We start from the raw sequence: 21792 nt of genomic DNA, 5'->3' as shown, positions 1-21792 counted from the left end.
TAAAATATTACAGTACCACTAGAGATGGGCGATTGTCACTTATGATAGTATCGATAGCACTATCAACTATTGTTCCTACTAGCGATAGTCCTATCGATAGTTATAAACATAAATATCGATACTATCGACAGTCATTATAAACGTTTTTGGTAATTGGTTACAAACTGAATACATATGAGTTTATGTCTAAACGCGTATTGAACTATTAATTTAGTAATATATACTTAATTGAATCTAAATTACATACTAATTGACCTGTCTTCGGACAGTTGACTAAACAACACCAACAGTACACAATATTATAGGCCCAATCTGTCCAACATTAGCCATGTGACCATTACTCGAAGGATAGTCTGAGTTTCCCATTAAAATAATCAATGAAAGGCAAAACCGTCTGCATCCCAACAAAGTGGAAAATATCGCCCATCACTAAGCACTACACTTCAACTGGTTGTGATTAGATAATTTAAACGGAAATTCAGGTCTCAGCATTCCTGAGCTCTGAACTGAGCTGACTTCGTAGTAGCGGGGCACATTAGACCAACTTGAGCTATTGTTTACGTCTTGTTCCCTATTTAAATCTCAGGTCAGCACAGCACTGTATTATTATGGAACTGATACAAGTGATATCAGGTGCTTAGTAGTGATTTTCTTGTGCTTCACTCAAGAATAATAAAATTGCAACATAGCAGTATTAATAAGTTCAACGGAACAGATGGATTATAGGACCCACCCCTAGTATTCCATAGTATCGATTATATATTGTATATTTTCGATTATTATATCAAGCATGCCACCTTAACAAATCCAAAAACATACTACAAACATGTATCATATTTTAATAAAGCCAACAACAATGAAATTAAACTCATATTAGTCGCTTTTGTTATACAATATAATTTTATTGAAAATAAAATCAAAGAAACAAACCAAAGCTAAATTTAAAACACAGTAATATTAAACTTTCATACAGTACAGTAATACAACAACGAAATTAAGTTCATACTAGTCATCTTTATAATATATTATAAAATACTAACTTTACTCAATTTACACTGCATTTTTGGTCCAAGGAAAATAATAGTCCTTCACAAAAGCACATTTGTACTAGTATTTTCCTTGGACCAAAACATTAAATAAAAAATTGGTGTAAAAATTAGCATTTTACCATGGAATTCACGTGAGATGTTCTGTTTCATTTTCTCCGTTATGCGAGTGATTTCACAAAGTGCTACGATACGGCGTTCCTGTGTTTATCAACAGTAATCTCACTAGACGTTTTGATTTATCTAGAGAAAATCAAAACTCGAGTGGGATTTAATTGACTATTACACGATTAGAAGAAAGTATATAAAGATTATAAGTACTGAAGTACTCTAATACAATAAAATATTAATTGACTTACGAAAATACAACTGTCTTCAAATGTATTATTGTACCATCTCAACATTATAACTATTACGCTAGATGCATGCTAGATGGCAGTAGTGAGTTATGATTACTAGCAATGCCTTCTCGTCGAGAAGTTCTCGATCTATACACGATGGCAATGTTACTAGTCAAGAAGGCTTTGTTGATTCAGTTTCACTTTTATTAAAACAGTTGCATTCCACTTCAATTATCCGAATCCCAGTAATCAACGTCATTTGACAGATGATTTTCAATAAATCTTAATATTAAACAATCTCTGATACGTGACTATCCATAATATCATATAGCAGAAGCTATAACATAACCTAACTAATATACACAAGTATTAGAAAAGTTTTAATTAACGACGATGACATAAAAAATAAACATGAATAATTTTAAAAGGAATAATTATTGAATGTACAATTTTCAAATTTGAATGTGGTTGGTGGTTCAATTGATGTTATATTGGACGTGTGCGCAATAGAAGTGGAACTCGTTGATTTCGGCCTACATGGTATATTCAACTTATTCAGGATTTCCGAATGAATAATTTTAAAAGGAATAATTATTGAACTTACAATTTTCAAATTTGAATGTGGTTGGTGGTTCAATTGATGTTATATTGGACGTGTGCGTAATATAAGTGGAACTCGTTGATTTAGACCTACATGGTGTATTCAACTTATTCAGAATTTCCGAATGGTGCTCTTCATTTATTTGTAAATCGGATTTCAGAAGATGCATAGGTATGATCAGTGATATTTATTAATTCTGGTTCTTGAATGCCAATGCGAGTCATATTTGAAACTGCTGTGCATCGACTGGAGTGGTTTATAATTATATATATATATATTTTTTTTTTGACGTCCAGACCAGCGCAGTTTCAAATGTTGGCAAACAAAGAAACAAATGCTAGGGACACGATAAAATTAAACAAATGCTAGGGACGCGATAAAATTGTGCGATAAGCAACCATGATTGGTTGAAATACGTCCTTTCGTACCGTTTTATTGGTCAAAAGTAGTATGACGTAGTAAGAGTGTAATAGTCAATATAAAATACCTTGTAATTTCCGATGACATCTCCATGAATTCATCTCCTCTACTTTTATATTTCTTCAATCTCATCCTATAATTCCATGTTTCGTAAAACATTTCACTTCTAAGTAAACCACAATCGCATAAAACACCATAGAACATACATGTCTGTTTTCATGAAAAGCAACTGAAAAGATTATATTTACAATTCCATAATTTCCATTTCGAAGTCCTCATTTTAAATCAACAGGGAGAATTTGATCCACTTTTTGTATTTAACTATAGCATTCGAAATTGCCGCCATGATTATGATCAAAGTAATTTACAACAATATTGATTGGTTGGCAACATAATGAAAACAATATATATCCATAATTTAATTGATCGAAACGCTACTTCCGTTGACGTTTTTTGCGGCTTTGTATATTTTTATATTTAGGGTGGTTCCTATAATGCGTATGTTCCAGTTCAACATTATTAGGGTAAACATTGGTAATTTCGTGGCAGTGGTTATTTCGTGATACTTTTTCTTTGCTCTTTTGTGAACTAACCAATGGTGTTACGATATCCAAAATTCCGCCAAGGGATTGCATATGTTGTCCAGTTCCAGAAACATACAGCTACGCTTTGTGTGACTATTGTAGTTGCTTCAGTGAGCTTTTATGTTTGGAGAGAGCAAGTTTGCGTCGACTTCTCAGGCGTACAAATTTTGTGGATGTTTGTAATTACATTACAGGCTTATTACTAAAGGTAAGCATATGATATTTGGTACAAAGATTTATTATATCTTCATGAAATTTTAGGAAATGTTTTTGGAATTTTAGATACATCTGTAGTCGCCATATAGGCTTAGCTTTACTGATAGAAATCTTAGCTGTTTGAGGCGAAATTTTGTTGAGCATTAATTGTTACATTTTATACTATTTTAAAAATTGTATTACAGTAGGAATTTTAGAAATCTGAAGACAAGATGTGATAACAAAAAAGAAAACGGAGACGCAATGGGTTCAGTGTAGCTTCTGTTTGATTTGTTATCATGCTAAGTGCCAATGATAAGTGCTAGATGACTTACTCGCAAGAATTGTGACAGAAGATGAAACATGGCTCCTCCATTTTGGACCGGAGACAGAGGCAGACAATGAAGTGGCATCATGCAAATTCACCAAAGACATAGAAATTCAAAAGTACACCTTCGGCAGGAAACGTTATGGCTATTGTGTTTTTCGATTCAGAAGGACTCTTACTTGTGGACATCTTGCCACACTGAACCACCATTAATTCTGACGGGTATGTTGCAAATCTCAAGAAACTTCAAGTTAGACTGAGTCGTCTTCGACGATATCGGGAGAAGCAGAATGTTCTGCTATTGCACGACAACGCACAGGTATATTTCAGTCACAAGACCACAGACCAGATCAGAAAATTCGGATAGACAACACTGAAACACACTCCTTACAGTCCTGAACTGGTGATTACCATCTCTTTGGTAAACTGAAGGATCCCTTCGAGGAACAAGATTAGAAGATGACTCCCTTGTGCACGCTGCTAAAGAGTGGCTCAGACATGTTGGTCCAGACTTTTACCGTGCTGGTCTACAGGCCCTCGTTCCTAGGTTACGTAAGGCAGTTGAAAGGGAATGTGGAAAAGTGACATTTTGTTCCTTAAGGATGCATCTACATTCTGTGAAAATAACAAAGCTGTAGGATAAAAATATAATTTTTAAACAAACGTTATGCATTACTTTTGGAGTTACCCTAGTAATATAGGCTATAGTAAAGTCGTAATAAAAGTGTTCACCCTTTCAGGGCAAAGAAGATCCCTTTTCAATATCAATTTTTACTTTGATTTCTTTCTTATTGTGTGTTGATATGTATTTCTATGTTTTCTTGCTATGAATATTAGACGGAATTACTATGTTTGAAGTCTTGTAACAATAAATGAGAATTTCATTTGACTTTAATGAATTTTTCCACAATTCTTCTACCTCTCACGAAATTATCAATGCAATATCACGAAATTACCAAGGTTATCACGAAATAACCAACCTTTCAGCTTAAGTTCTAAAGTGGTTTTGGCACATATTCAAGAACGTATCCAATCTTTTATGTCTCCAGATTTGTACAGCAAGTTATCGTCTTTTAGATGAAAAAATCGGAATAAGGATATATTTACACATTTGCATTTTAAATTAATTTTCATGAAATTATCACGAAATTACCAATGTTTACCCTATTTAAGCAGTTCAACATTATTATTTAAGCAGTTCAACATTATTATTTAAGCAGTTCAACATTATTATTTAAGCAGTTCAACATTATTATTTAAGCAGTTCAACATTATTATTTAAGCAGTTCAACATTATTATTTAAGCAGTTCAACATTATTATTTAAGCAGTTCAACATTATTATTTAAGCAGTTCAACATTATTATTTAAGCAGTTCAACATTATTATTTAAGCAGTTCAACATTATTATTTAAGCAGTTCAACATTATTATTTAAGCAGTTCAACATTATTATTTAAGCAGTTCAACATTATTATTTAAGCAGTTCAACATTATTATTTAAGCAGTTCAACATTATTATTTAAGCAGTTCAACATTATTATTTAAGCAGTTCAACATTATTATTTAAGCAGTTCAACATTATTATTTAAGCAGTTCAACATTATTATTTAAGCAGTTCAACATTATTATTTAAGTAGTTCAACATTATTATTTAAGCAGTTCAACATTATTATTTAAGCAGTTCAACATTATTATTTAAGCAGTTCAACATTATTATTTAAGCAGTTCAACATTATTATTTAAGCAGTTCAACATTATTATTTAAGCAGTTCAACATTATTATTTAAGCAGTTCAACATTATTATTTAAGCAGTTCAACATTATTATTTAAGCAGTTCAACATTATTATGTAAGAAATTACACACAGCAATTTTACCCCATAAATAATTTTAGCATATTATATTTTAACATAGTGCTAACATAATATTATGAAACTACGTGTATTAATGTTTCACTACTTTATTTAATTTCCAAGTTAAGCCTCGTTCACATTTCTCAAAACAGTGAAGAGCGAGTAGGAAAAGTTGACGACCTGTAACGTAAGAAAATTATTTTCTGATTAATTATATTTATGTGATGGCGGTTGCAAAGAAAAGCTACATTTTATTTTAAACAACCAGCTAATTACTCATAGTTTAACTAAATTTTACAAATGTGCATGCAAACAAAGGAATAATTGGCTATAATTTTGTAAATAAACAGTAATGTATCGGTCTAGGCCTACACACATAGACATAATGCGTCAAGTTTGTTACAGTAGCGTTGATGAATTATTTTTGTATTATTTATTCATCTAATTATAGTCGCTTTAACTTGTAGATCATATAGAGACTAGTCTATACGTTTATTGTTGTTTGTTGTTTACTGATTTTTGGATGAGAATTTTGTCAATAAAATTGCGTTGCGAGTCTGATGTTTTTGCTACAACCAATAGAATAACGTAAATCACTGCAACTTTAGTAATAATAATAATAATAGCAATAACAATAATAATAATAATAATAAAAATAATAATAGTAATAAGTTGGTTCATAAGTTCGTAGCGTTTTCATTCGTCATCACAACATTGCGTTATTGAAAGATTATTTATCGTTGGTCATTTGGAATTTGTTATTTGTGCTTGCAAATATGCCCTGAATTTTGCGAATTTAAAGAAACTTTGTGCTCTATGTGGGCAGAAGGAGATGGAGTTGTTTAGTCAACTGTTCGAAGACAGGTCTTAACCTCACAAGTGATACCAACAAGACACCGCTTACGAGGCAACTAGGCCGGGAGGGAATGGGGTAGGGTGGCCAATTCTTTCCCCCCCTCCATTGTATGCATCGCCGATTAGCTACATATTACACTAATCAGACTTCAGATGTATACAAGCAATTGTAGTGAAGTGAAAAAAGAAATAATGAAACACTTCCGATATTCAATTTTTCTGTTTGAGTTTAATAGAGGAGCAAAGGCGGCTCGAATCATTTGTGCCGTGTATGGGGAGAATGCCATCGGAGAAAACACCAATAAGATACGTCTGGTTTGATAAAGGAGACGTCGTGTGCTATGAATTGCTTCCCAGAAATGTAACCATAACTGCTGACGTTTATTGCCAAGAACTCAAGACGCTTAACGGCTGGTATTGAAGAAAAACGGCCGGTGAGGCTGCATCAAGTGCTGCTGCAGCAAATAATGCACGCCCGCACTCCGCTAACATGACGAAAACAGCTATCCAGAAGCCGGTTGGGAGGTGATTTCACACCCACCATATGCTCTCGATCTTGCACTCGTTCTCTCTCCAACAATCTTCAAATGAATTCCTTTGATGACAAAGACGCTTTGCAAACTTGGATTCACAATTTCTTTAACTCCTAACCAGCAAGTTTCTTCAGACGCAGAATCAAATAACTACTCCAGCCTTGGCAGAGAGTCATAGATAATGTGAGAGAATATATTAGTGACTATTTCGTTTGTATGACGTCATTCCATTTTCGACCAATGAAGTGTAATGAAATTTTGAATTCCAACCAATCACAGGCACACTTTGCGATAATTTTTGCAGCTAGATTTATCGCTATCAATTTATCGCATGGTCGTTCTTTTGTTTAGTCGTTATCGCCAACTTTTCCCCCGTAAATTGATGATCATGAATACATTAAGATGCAACTACACGGTTAAACTTTTCTTTCAACTTTAAAGCAATGAATGCAAGATTGATATTTAATATTAATTAATATATTTACGCAGTGAAGACGACTTTCAAAACGGCGCACCATGTAGACATAAAATCTTCATAGATCTTAATTGAACGTACATTTTCAACTTGATTCTTTCAATACTCTTCCCAGATTGCACGCATACGCGATTGAAATATTGAACTGTGTAGATCCAGCTTTAGTTCCGTTACACACTACAGCGAGAATGCGTTTGTCGAGCTATAAAAAATGCTTTCGTGTAGCATTGATTGTAACGGTCGAAATAAGGCACAGCTGACATTGGTCCTGCTGCCACAGGTAACTTAACCTATAAGTGTAGGCTATAAAATTAGTATTTTGTGAATGAAATTAAACAATTAATAGAAAGTCAGATGTTCAAATTTATGTAACATCATCGCATATCAAACCCAAAGACCTTGTATAGTAATAATAAGGTCTGTGTTCAAACTGCCTTTCATATGGCGTAATAAAATTAGTGTTTTAATTAGGCCTATCTATACAGAGATGGCTTCACTGTGTAGCAACATATCTCGCTGTGAATACATAAGCATTGGTATGTAGCTGTCCCCACTGTTACTGTTAAATTAAATTATGATTTCAGCAGATAATGAAAATGTATTTATGTTATAATAATAAGAGAAAAGTGCAGTACATATAATTGACATTGTTAAACCTGTATTTCGCTTTTCGCAATTGGCATTACTGAATAATAACATCGAATTTCTTTATTGCAGTAATCGATATTCATCTACGAGTATTTCAAATTCACAATGTCTGAATAGGTTAAGTATTCGTTAATATACAATTATTAACATTTTGTGATCGAATTTTAGGGATATATTATTTACATTTTTATTTTATTCACGAAATAGTCCTAATAAATGCCACTCGAGGTCTGAGATTTCCCAGATAAATCCACTCGTTTCGCTCGTGGTTTTATCGGCATATCGACCGATCTCAGACCTCTCGTGACATTACTACAGATAATTTCTGTCTTCTATTTTTCTCAAATAAAACTTTTGTCACAGCGAAAAAACGCTTCAAACATTTGCATCAACCCAGTATCATCATCATCATCATCATCATCATCATCATCATTATCATATCAAATTATGCACAGTCCTCTTTGTGTAAAGTACAATAAAATTCAGGACTTCAACTAGTAGAATCTTTCGTAAAGTATAAGATATCTAGGGAATTGTAACTATTGTAGTGGTCTGAAATGTGTAGGCATATTGAAGCCTATTATTATTATTATTATTATTATTATTATTATTATTATTATTATTATTGATGTTATCATATGGAGTATATAGTCAGGAAATTAATAGAAGTATATAATATGTGCGGAGTAACGGTAAATTATAATAAATAAGATTACTTATTAATTGGAGATACAAAAATACAAAAATTTGAATTTGAAAAACAAATAATTATAAGAGTTTACGACGAAATACAATACTTAATAGTGAAAATAATTAAGAATGGAAATTGTGATGAAGATAAGCGTAGCAAGAATGAAGGTAAACTCGCTATATGAACTTTAAACAGAGTGTAGTAGGATAAGACTATAACATCAACAAAACAAAAAAATTATAACACATTTTGTTAAAACTGTTATTCTTTATGGACCAGAAATTTGGGCATTGAAGGAAACAAATGAAGCTAAATTAAAAATGAAGTTATTAGGCAAAAAATGTGAGTCAAACATACAACATTGGATGACATCTCAAGTCAGTTCAGATGTTTTTGGGCACGTGCAAGACATGGAGACAGACTTCCCAAAAGTGTATTCGAGTGGATACCAGAAGAAAGAAGGAAGAGGGGAAGACCAAGAACTACCTGGGGAGATGAAATAACAGCAGCGATGACGTCAAGAAATCTCAAAGATGATCTATGGAGCGATAGAGAAGAATGGATGACAAGCGAAAGATGTCAAAGCCATTGAAACTCCGATATATTATAATTTATTATTATTATTATTATTATTATTATTGCTCGTTTTCTTCGGATGGACATCTATAACAATATTTCATGTTTTACTTACTTGCAGCCATGTTTCCAGAGAGAGAATGGCAAACTTCCCCACCGTCACATGGAGTGGACTTTGTGATCTCATTAACATGATTGCTACTTTAGTCTTGTAATCTGTGTTTCTATCTTCCCAGCCGCAGTCGTACACAACCTCTTCAATGCGCTCGCTCTAAAGAAAAAAATTTAGAAATAACATTAGGTTAGATATACTCATATTATATTGAAAACCTCATGAGATGCAATGTTTAGGAATGGAAGTATAAGATACTGTACTTTCTTTCGACTCAGATGTTGAAAATAAAGTACTATGCACAAATCACTGAAAGAGTTATAGTTATTGCTTGAGACAGGAAGTTCAAGCACTACAGATTATTAAGATTTGTAGGAAAACTCATAACTGAAATAGTTAAGAAAAGAAATAAAGTTGTTGGTCTAATAGATTACTATGACTCTCCGTCCTTTAAATCTGCTCCAAAAAAGAATTATCAAAATTTGTCTATATAAACCTTTTGATTACCCAACAAAATTAATTTTTCAGGAATTTGGCGTATCAAATCTAGAACAAATTTATAAACAAAAATTGCTGATTTACTTCCATAAAAACCACAATAAATTTAAATTTGATCCTCATGAATACCAGACGAGACAAAACTACAGTTTCTTTCTAAATACTCCCAAATGCCACACAACTGCTGGATTAAAACACAGCAGAAATTTTGGACCCAAAATATATAATACATTAATTAGAGCTTACCCTGAGCTAAGTACACTTAACACACATAGATTTAAGAAACAAATCAGATTAATTATTTAATTGTTTAAGCTAATTGAGTTAAAAATTGTTACTCTAATATTCATGTACTTCTTTATTTTCTATTTGTATATAGACATATTACATGCTGTATGTATTTTACCATTTATTAATGTGATTGTGCTCAATGAACTCTCGTAATTTTGTGATATATTTTGTATAACTGATCTGAACTGCGCCCGAGCACGAGCTTCTGCTCTTTCGGGCTGCAATGCCTAATGTAGCTCAAGTGTATAGTATTAATAAATATTATTATTATTATTATTATTATTATTATTTAAACCTTCGCACAGTTAAGTTATGCCTTTATGTTAATGTTGCAGAAAAATTCTGGTTAAAGTTTATTAGAATATTTTTATCGAGCTTTTGCTGGTTTTATGAGCATCTTGGTTAAGCATTATGACCACTGTTTTTCATATTCTTTACTGTCATGCTGCCTCTTCTGATATCTTATATCAGAGGACACGGCATTTTTGATAGATTAAATAAAGATCTGTCAGCATTAACTAATAATATTTGGGCAAACATTAAACATAGTAAAGCAAAGGCTTCACTTCACTTCAACAGAATTCTTACGCTATAGACTTTGGAAATTCTAAATAAAAATTCTGAGAGAATTTGTTACTTTTTCCCCGGTGACATTTTATTTGCACGTTCTGCTTGTTGTTGAAATAGTTTTGGAGGCAGTGGTAGAACTGATGCAATGCCTTTGGATAGCCTAGGCTATTATTGAACGAGGATCCATAAAAAGCTTATTGATATTTTAAGTCGAGTTATCAACATCTAGAACCACACATCATTCCTCTTCTGACACTGTGAATTCCATGTAATACTCAGGTTACGTGAACGGAGCACTTTTGAAACTTATGTAACTTTTTCATACATAACACTGAACAACATATTTTTACTTTTTGTCTTGCTCCGAAATAAAAATAGGTGAATATTACTAATATGTGTGCCCTAAAACTGAATTTAAAATCCAAATTGCCCCATCACGTACAATTTGTTGGGGAAAATGATTTGAATTTTTAATGACAAAACTTATTTGTTTCTAATTTTTCACTGCTAAAATTACAACACACTGTAGATTCAAGATTCCTCATAATACTTAAAAAATGTGTACTGGATACAAAAATGATATTACATAGTTTAAAACACAACAACAATAAAAATATTTGATGCCTGTAATGAGAAAAATTTTGGAATTTGAACTTACATTTAAAATAATTTTATGGATGACTTCTGTTTATAACTAGACCCGGGACTGTGTTTTACAAGGAACAAACAATAGTCTGCAAGCATGCTGGATGATGATCTTCCTTTATATCGCCTTTCCAATTCAGATATTTCTTGATGAAATATTTCGTCGCTTACCCCTCCAAGATTAGGAGGAAAGAAATCCAAATAAGAATGTAAAAAGTGTATGTTGAGAGATCTATTACACTCCATTTTCTCATACGCACTTAACATGGTTTCTACAACAAGATCTATGTAGTTTACTGAACTAGAATTTCCAAGGAAATTGACCAAACGTCTTTGAAAGCGCGCCATGCCATTCTTTCTGTAACGGAAAGTTTTCCCTGAAACAGAGGGTCAGCCATAACTTTGTGAATTTGTGGACCTATGGAAGTGCTCACTTTTAATTTGTCTTCACGTAAACTGGTAAACGTTTCCTTTATATACTAAAAACCACACCCTTGTTTGTTCATTGCATATACCTCACTTTGAAATGTTATGAAATTTACTTAATAGAAAGGACCTATATCTGTTTATTTATTAAAATTTAAAAGAACATGCCAACAACTATAAGAAACTGGAAATAAGTTATAAACTAATAAAATGCATTAGCTTTCGTTTGGTTCATACCCCCAACCCGCGCAAGACGTTTCCTAGGGTAGCACTCATCGAAAAGTGAAATTGTAGTATATCTTAAAAACTTTACGCGATAGAGAGGTGCATTTTCGGATTCAGCGCAGATCAAACCATAAGGGACACATTGTTTTAAGTAGGAGCAAAATTCTTGTTGTTCAGTGAATCAGTGATGTACAATATTACTGTATATTTCTGAGATGTATGTTTTCTTATGCAGACCATTTCAGTGTCCACGAATTGGCATGTAATTGTGGACAGTTCAACAGATTCCATTTTTCCGGGGATTTTGTTGTGAGCGGGAACTCTTTCTGATGAATCTAATAGAGCAGCGATGGCACTGACAGTGAAATATTCTGCAGCATCAGTCATCTCACCGACTGAGATCGAGATCTTTTGTTTAATTTCTCTTCGAAGATTTTGCATTATCGTGTTGTGAGAACTTGGGTAAGTTTCTCTTATAGTTGAGTCACTTGACTCAGACTCCCATCAATATTATATAATTTGAACAGGTAATGGAAATTACGGAAAAACGACTGAACGGATTTTAATGAATGACCCGTCATTTTGAAGTTTGGCATCTAAGGATTTTCAGAAAAAATACAGTAGTAACTTTAAGTGAAGCGTTAGTTTTCCTACATAGTTTTCCTATTTTCCAAAATCCATCTTTCGTCAGTTTTGAGAACTAATGGCATTTCAGAATAAAACAAAACACACACTACAATACACAATATTACACGAAGGCCATGACCTGTAGAATTGCTGACATATTTAGAGTTCCGATGGCTCAGATTCTCTGACATCATAATGCCAATATGTCGACCTTCATTTGTGTAATTTTTTGATAACGTATAAAACTTCAAGACTTTCAGGTCTGATTCTCTGGTCTGTAGTTTTCTGAGTACAACCACAGTCTAATATATACAGTCACGAAGCTTGAGTTGTTGAGGGGTACTAGGAACAATAGTGATAGTGATAGATTTTGATAGTGGTAGATTTATTGATATTAGTTCACAAAAGTACAAACTTAATAATTTCAAAAAATGATCTATATACAAAAGTAGTTATACATAATAAATATACAATTTCCTAAACAAATTAATTTATCGCAAACCTCATTAATTAATTGTTCAAACTTGCACTTACGTCTAGTTTTAGTGCATGTTTAAACCAATCATGATGACTATTAAAACTTTAAAACTTATTTACCTGCTCCTTTTCACAATTTTCTATCATGAACATTTTTAACTTAATTTTTCTTCTTTTTTTTCTCTCTTTTTACTTTAAACATCTAAATTTATTCCATAACTTTCATATTTATGTTTAATTATAGGTTCACTTATGCCTATTAACTAATTCTTCCATGTCATCACACTGCATCCAGGTTAGCCAGCACACTACAATAGCTGAATCGGTATACTAAGAACAATAGACTGTGCCGGTATTGTTTCACATTGTATGTGATGAGGCTATAGTAACGATCTTAGTGGTTAGCAACTATCTATGGATGCATATTCCCTACGTATTGAGCTTCGTGACTGTATATACTGGACTGTGGTACAGCTGTTTATTGGATATTAAGAACTACAAAACTTAAGGATGTTTGATGACATTATTACCATTAAAAAAGAAATGTTAATATAGGTAATGCAATTATGTATATGTCACTAATATAAAAATAAAAATTCACAATAATGCTACCTTGATATATGAAAGTGAAACCTTTTGGGGTTTTATATAAGTAGACGGAGAGAAAGAATATTTTAAGGTTAGATCTTCATTTCTAAAATTATCTGAAGAACGGCTATATATATATATATATATATATATGTATGTGTATGTATATATATATATATATATATATATATATATACTGTATGTTATTGAAAACTGCAAAACTTACTAAGTTAGCAATCTTGTATGGGTTTTTTGCATATATATAAAGGCGGTGTGATGTAGATATTATATTTATGTGTGTGGTTCTCTAATTTTCCTATTGTATCTGCGTCTTTAAACTGCATCGAATTAATTTCATATTTCTTTGGTTTAATGGATTAGAGGCAAAGTTTAGTTTACTAGTGGAATAATGTAATGTTGAATAAAAGCATACTTTACAAACGCAAACGTATTTAGTAAACGCATGTTTTTTTGTTATGGTCATGGATAAAATATATTATTCCAGTCTATGTTCTTACCTCATTGATTATCCTCTGTCCGAACCAACATGGCAAAAGTAGCTGACATATGGATGAAACAACAATAGTTCCAAACTTAATTCTGATATTTGGATCCATATCAGGCTGTAAAGATAAACATTAACACTAATTAAAATTAATTATTTTACTTTGGTTTGAAATAAATAGACAAATAAAAACTGCTCTACAGGATTTAATAATATTAGTTGAAAGAACGTCGTTGCCTACTAGTTAAGTTGATTCTAATATTATCGCTGCAACTGATAATTTATTTATTTATTGATATTTATGTGCTGGACAACAGCCATTGGTCAATTAAAGTCCTGCACATTGATACAATTAATACAATAATAAGATGAACAACAATATACAAATTAACTATATAACTGTGACAATAACAAGATGAAGAACATGGATTACAATGGTTAATTTACAACAAACAATAGGCTACTATTATCTTTATGCAGTCTGTGACCGTATTATGAATTTCTCGATGCAGTTGTAGGTAGTGAGCAGACTGTGTTTTATCCAACTGAATTCTTGGATTCACAAGGATTGCTGCCATATAATTTAATATTTAATAGTGAATTATCAATAGTAGGCGACTATTGCGAAATATTGACTCACCAAAATTATGCAATAGAACAAGAATTGGTGTGAAAAAATCTCATTCAAAACGTAGTAATAGAAGTGACAATATTAACTGACAAAACGAAAGGAGAAGTTATTTTTATCCCACGCATTCCTATGGCACCCATTAACATGCCTTTCGATTTTAAGCAACAGCAATTTCAGTGCGACTAGCATTAATTGTAATGGCCATATTAAAATTAAGCCCAAGGAGAGTCGCTCGAAGTTGCAGATATTAACTTAAAAACTCCGTGTTTTTCACATTCTTAACTACATTTTATACAAAGAATTATGAAAAAAAATTGCACACATCAAAAAGCAATTCAATGATACTTTTGTCATATTGCTAATGTAGTATGTGAATGTACGTATGTCGACTGAAAATAACACTGTATTAATTCTAAAATGTATATCTCTCAAAATATTGTTGTTCATGTCCGAAAATGTGTTACTGCGAAAGTCTAACCATACAATCACGTTGCCAATGTAGTATGTTAAGCATTGTGGAAATAACAGTCTTAATTTCTAAAAAACCGGTATACGTCTCTCAGAATATTAGACTTTATGTTAAAAAATGGCTTCTTGCGAGTCTGTATTGTATGTGTACTCTGTGTATAACATAAGAATTAATATAATATGTTCTGAATTTGTGAGATATAGTTTCTCAAGTCACATTAAAAAGGTTGTAGTGCTTTTTAATACGTTGACTCCCATGACTAAGATAAGCCACTTGAAATTTAACAGTAATTGATCGATAGAGATAATATGTAAGATCTGTAGAACATTGATACAATGCTAAGTGGGCCTATAGGGACAGAGGGATGTTTTTGTTTTACTGAACTTCAAGACAATGCTAATTCATTTAAAGTTTGTGTGACTGCAACCTATACATATGTTCGTTTGGTTATGCTTTATTTATGGTTTGATGTTTTTATTGTTTTGTTTGTATTTCTGGTGATGTGGAAGAGAAGGTCTGAAGGCCTTAACTACGCCATAATAAATAAATAGGTAGGTAGGTAGGTAGGTAGATAGATAGATAGATAGATAGATAGATAGATAGATAGATAGATAGATAGATAGATAGATAGATAGATAGATAGATAGATAGATAGATAGATAGATAGATAATACAGTATATATATATATATATATATATATATATATACATACAAATTAAAAAAAAAACATTTATTTGAAAGTAAGGCACGTGATGAAATGTTTTCTTTCGTTGCCTGATCTGCAGTTTTTTTTAAATTGAGTTAATCCTTTCAAGCATTTGGCTAAGAAGTTCATTAATTCACGTAAAGCTTATTTAAGACAGTTCATTTTGGTTGTCTGTAGTTGAGTTTCTGAGATTTCCGAAAAGTCTAACAACCAGTTCAATTTAAAAAAGAAGCAAAAAAGGACAACCCGGGCAACGCCGGGTGCCTTCAGCTAGTATTTTTATAGGAAGGAAGTTAATACTACCAGTTGGTGTAGAAAGATTTTGCAAATAATATAAAAACAAATGACATTGCCATGATCTAATACTTCTATACATTGAATGGATCGAAATCACATAGGGCATACTTGAAAGATAGCATTTTTAATGCATCTGAAGATCGGAGAGAAAGATTTAAAATTTATAATATAGAAAAGTTTGTGAAGTATCATGTCCTTCATCGGAATACGGAAGCTGACACTATTTATGAAAAATTCCAGTTATTAATGTCATCTTTAAGGATCTTATATAAGAACATCGAATCAAGTTCATGACGCCTACCATACAATCTTTGACATTTTTAATACTCGCATTTTTGCTCATAGTTATACCCGGAGTTATTAGGCAGAAATCTGTACGAACATAATGATATAAATTTCTTTTGAATATTTTCCAGTTTTGCCGACTCAGTCGTTGTAAGAGAGTTCCAAATTACAGATACACATTCGAGATACGATCTCGCTATTGTATAGTAACTTATAGCATTGAAAGATAATCAGCTGTAGAAAAAGAATAAGTAATTGATCCTATTATTCCTAACATTCTTATTCCATGGTTATATACGTATTCAGTATTTGTGAAAATATAATTTAATATCGATTCATACACCAAGTTCTCTAATACAATCTTTTCTCTTAATTAATATATCATTTAAATGATAATTATATTTTAGTGTAGAGGTTTTCCGCGAAAATGATATTACGTAATTTTAAAATTCATAAATCATCATACCGTTATCTACTGACCAATTAGCAATTGAATTTATGTCATCTTGAAGGAACTGGCATTTAGCATTACTTTTGATTTCACAAAAATATTAAGATCGTCAGCGAATAATATATAGTGAGAATTTGTTCTTTTGCAAATGTCATCAATGAAGACTAGGTCCCAAAGTTGAGCCCTGGGGCACACCACAAATAATGTTAAATGGATGAGAGAGTATTCGACGGTCGTAGGCCTACACATGATTTTCGGTTATATAAATAATTTTCAAACCAGTTTACGTAACTTACTGATAGTGCTATATTATCTAATTTCGACAATAGAATACAGTACGGAACTACATCATACGCTTTGCTGAAATCAAAATACTGTCTATTACATCTGTTTGATCCTGGATTTCAATAACTGGTAGTATCTGATTAAAATAAGAGACTAGGTTAGTTGTAGTGGATTTGAATTTAGAAAATATTTATTTATTCATTTATTTATTTATTCTGGTGTAGTTAAGTCCGTCAGGCCTTCTCTTCCACACCACCAGAAATATAAATACAGTAATGTTAGATTAATATTAGAATTTAGAAAATACGTGTTGCGCAAAATTTATTTTGTTTTTTTTTTAACATAAAATGAAATATGTTTGTGAATTATGGATTAAAAAATTTGAGAAATTATTTAAAATATAGATAGGTCATTAGTTGCTTAATTCATTTGTTTTGCTATTTTTAAAGACAGGAATTACTGCCGTTTGTTTCCAATATGATGGATATACCACAGTTTGCAAACTTAAGTTAAATATGAATGTAGACCTATAAGAATTTCAGAACATCCTCTAATTATAAAATTTGGAATAACATCAGTGCTCATTGTTCTAGTCAGCTTTAATTTTGTAATTGATTTCTTTACGTAATCATGTGTTACTGTATGACAATATATATATATATATATATATATATATATATATATATATATATATATATTATCAGTAAGGTGTTTTTCTTTAATGATTAATTCATATGAGTTGTTTTCAGCTTTTTCGAATTGATGCAATATATTTCCAAAATTCCTTACGTCCAGTTTTTAAATTTTCATCGCTTTTTTAAGCCAAATTATTTTATCAGTTTTTATTTCTAATTTTACTAGTTTTCTATAATTACAAAAAGGTTTTTTAATAGAAATCAGTTTTGAATTTTTTTTATATTTTTTGTGTGCCTTATCTTTTTTTTCTAATAAGCTGATGTAAGCTGTTTCAAAACCAGTCAGTATAGGCCTATGTAGAACTTTTAGTCATTGTGACTAGAACTGCCCGAGTTTTGGTATTTTTTACAATCGAACATAGTGAATTAGTTGCTACACACAATTCCAATCATAATTATACAGAGCAATGTAAATAATAATAATAATAAATTAATATATTTCAATACTTGATATTCAGGAGAAGATTATAACACAGCAACTTATTGATATTTTCGAGAGTAAATGATTGTAATTAATACCCATAAAATAATTTTATTTTCTCATCAAACAATTGACGCTTACAACTAGTTTCTCTATTGTCTATAAAAACTGTTGAAGAAGAAATATAACTTACGATGGTTGCTAGGAAGGCAGACAAACACAATCCCAATATCAAGACAACGAATTGCACTAATATTCCTTCGCTTAACACGTCTTGCACTTCACCTACAAAGCTGTAAGGAGAATGTGCTGTTTGATTAAATAGTCAGTATAAAACAATCTTAAAACTTATTCAGTAAAAGCCACATATTATTATCTGAAGACAAGCACAGTATTTGTTAGAAAGAAAGACCCCATCTGGTCGTTGAAGTTGTTAGATATTTAATTTTGGCAATATATGTGTTATAGTTGGAGTTAGTAGTAACTGTTATGGAATGGAAGTTTTATTATTCAGGAATAAATAATGTACACACAATGACAATTTTAGTCTTAGCAGCTTATGTACGACAGGATTGAAGCAAAATTTATCGGAATTTTCTATTCCATATCAAAATTAAACTCTGCTAATCATCATTTTCTCCTATAATATCTCATGTCATATTGTCTGAAAAATCAACTCTATTAAAGTGCTGTAAAAATAACTGATCAGTCGATGAATCAGTCACTTTTAAACTTACACTTTAGGAAATCACCATTACGTTTACAACAGGTATTATGGACCTTATCACATTCAGACAACATTCAAAACTGACAAACTAAGTCATTTATTTAAGGCTAAATTAGCTCAAAAATATGTAGTATAAGAAACAGTCATTCCTTCGTTTGAAGGGATTACGGCGTATGGAAATGTGACCTGGTATTTACAAATTATATCGCCTCCAGCAGTAAGGTGGAAGGAAGTGGTTATTTTGAATTTGTACATTTTGCTTCGAGTAATAGTTCAGTGCGCAGTACAGTGGTCCAAATCAGGAATCTAGCGGGACAAAAATAATTTTGGTCAGCCTTGAATATGTAAGTAAAATGGTTCAGTGTTACTATAAACATATCGCCCTATCATGATCCAGTGTTTAAACAACAGTAATCTAAAATAACACTGTGTGGCAGAGCCTCAAAGTTTAATGTTTACATGCTGACTTCGCGTCTGACGTCAGACTTATTGCACTTTAGAGTTGGGCAACACGATTCTTTTTCAGAAGTCGATTCCAACGATTCAATCACACATTACGAATCGATTCTAACTATTCGTTCACGATTCTTCTCAGTCTGCGATTCCAACTATTCTTTTGAATCGTCAACGAGTTCACGATTCTTCCCAGTCTGCGATTCCAACTATTCTTTTGAATCGTCGCAAGACACTTTCCTTTGCAAACCACGCGTAGAACAAAAACGTTCTACATCTCTCTCATAGATGGCATAAGAGGCGAGACATTGGATTGTCTCTTTCTCATTGGCTGGAACCATTCAGTATGAACTCCATTAGTCTACAAAATTACCCAAGATAATGTCTCTAAATTATAATTTATCAACTGAACCTTATTATGAAGTACATTTTTTGCATTACATCTCTATTTAACTAGGTATGCAAATTTCAGGTTTGTGTTCATTATTTTCCATACTTAACAAATGCAGTACATATTTTGATTTCACTCTCGCTCGGGAGCATTCGACACGGTTCGGAAATGTCCGTTGACAGGTTACATCAAACAACGAATAGAATCGTGGGTTACGATACCATGCCGATTCCTTCATATTCTTTTGAATGACGATTCGTTACGATTCGTTTGAACGACGATTCGTTACGATTCTTTTGAACGACGATTCGTTGATACCACGAATCGATTCTTACGATTCTTTATTATTAGTCGTTCGAATGAACGATTCGTTCACGAATCGACCCAACTCTATTGCACTTGTGAGATTAGTTAGTGACTGCAAGGAAGTATACAAGAGGAAGCTCCCACTCCTACTGTTTTTAAGGATAAAAGTATGTGTAACTTTTTGGTAAATTAATTACACACATACCGAGAGCTGTGTGTCCTTGATTTAACTAGTATTCGTAGGGGAAAAAAATTCATTTTTTTTTATTCAATAACTTTTAACAGACTTAAAAAAATACATATCCGAACATAACGATTAAAATTTAGTATATTGTTGAACAATGTAAGGGCTATAATAGGATTTCAACCGCACAGTTCGCCACTTGCGCCTTTTTAAGATTTTTGTCATTTCTTCGAAGGAAATTAACAAGAAAAAACTCCTTCAACCAGGACTTGTCTTATTCGAAAAGAAAATATTGGTCGGTATCGTACCAAAACGACACAAATAGACCAACATACCAATAAAAAAGTAAATAGAATGTTAATTTAAAGATATTGAATGAATTAAACAACTGAACTTAATTTATAATAATTTTATGCGTCGATCTTACAGAATTAGTTTTGAAATAATTAAATTTCATACGTTAAATTCGTTTACTTAACAACAGGGATTTTAATACTTTTATAGCAAACATTAAACAACTATTATTTACTGTTATATACAAATTCAGAATGGTCTTTACTTTGTAATTCTAAAGGAAATCATGATGTCTGAACCAGAGTCGAATTACGTTTGGTGACTGATATGGAACTCTTTCAGAAGAAATGATTGACAGTGAATGATTTATGTAACTACGTGAAGGACAAATTAGAATACTATAGGACTGTCGTGGTACTATTGCAAAAAAATTACGAAAAGGGAGATGTGACTTTCAGACATTTTAGAGGCAATGTGGTGGAAAATGTGACAGATTTTTGCTAAAATACCGAAAATGTTTCAATTCAGAATTAAATTTCCCGGCAGATTATTACGTTTCACGTAGTACTAGAGAGCTACTTCTACTGCATCATCTGTTGCAAGACCAAGAAAATAATACACAGAAGATAGTTTAAAAGCAATTTGTATATTAGTAAAGTCATTGATGAAGGAGAGATGAAAATAAGTGCGTCTTGCAAGTCAGCTCTCCTTGAGGAGTGCAGGGAAGCAGCATCTATAATAAAAGACGGAGAAAAAACCACTCCGAAAAGGGCTAAAAATAAAAAAAGTATATTTTTCATCATGTTCTCCACCAATACATATAAGCTTATCCCTGAAGTATTGCCATTTTATTAGAATATATAATTTACTAAAGAGCAGCAATACATTAATACGGTATATTAATGTCTGTTATACAGAAACGAAGTTATTAACTTTGTCTAAACGCGCAAAAAAGTAATAAGAGTTTGTATATTGAATAACTGTGGTACCTGTAGCTGCTGTACAAAGTTTCATGATAAATCTGTTACATAGGAGAAAAGTTATTAATTTTGTCTAAATTCACCCCCCTATATTGAAGTAGTATCT

Source organism: Periplaneta americana, chromosome 14 (assembly GCF_040183065.1).
Source record: "Periplaneta americana isolate PAMFEO1 chromosome 14, P.americana_PAMFEO1_priV1, whole genome shotgun sequence".
In the NCBI taxonomy this organism is placed as follows: Eukaryota; Metazoa; Arthropoda; class Insecta; order Blattodea; family Blattidae; genus Periplaneta; species Periplaneta americana.
Note: the sequence above shows the minus strand (reverse complement) of the source record.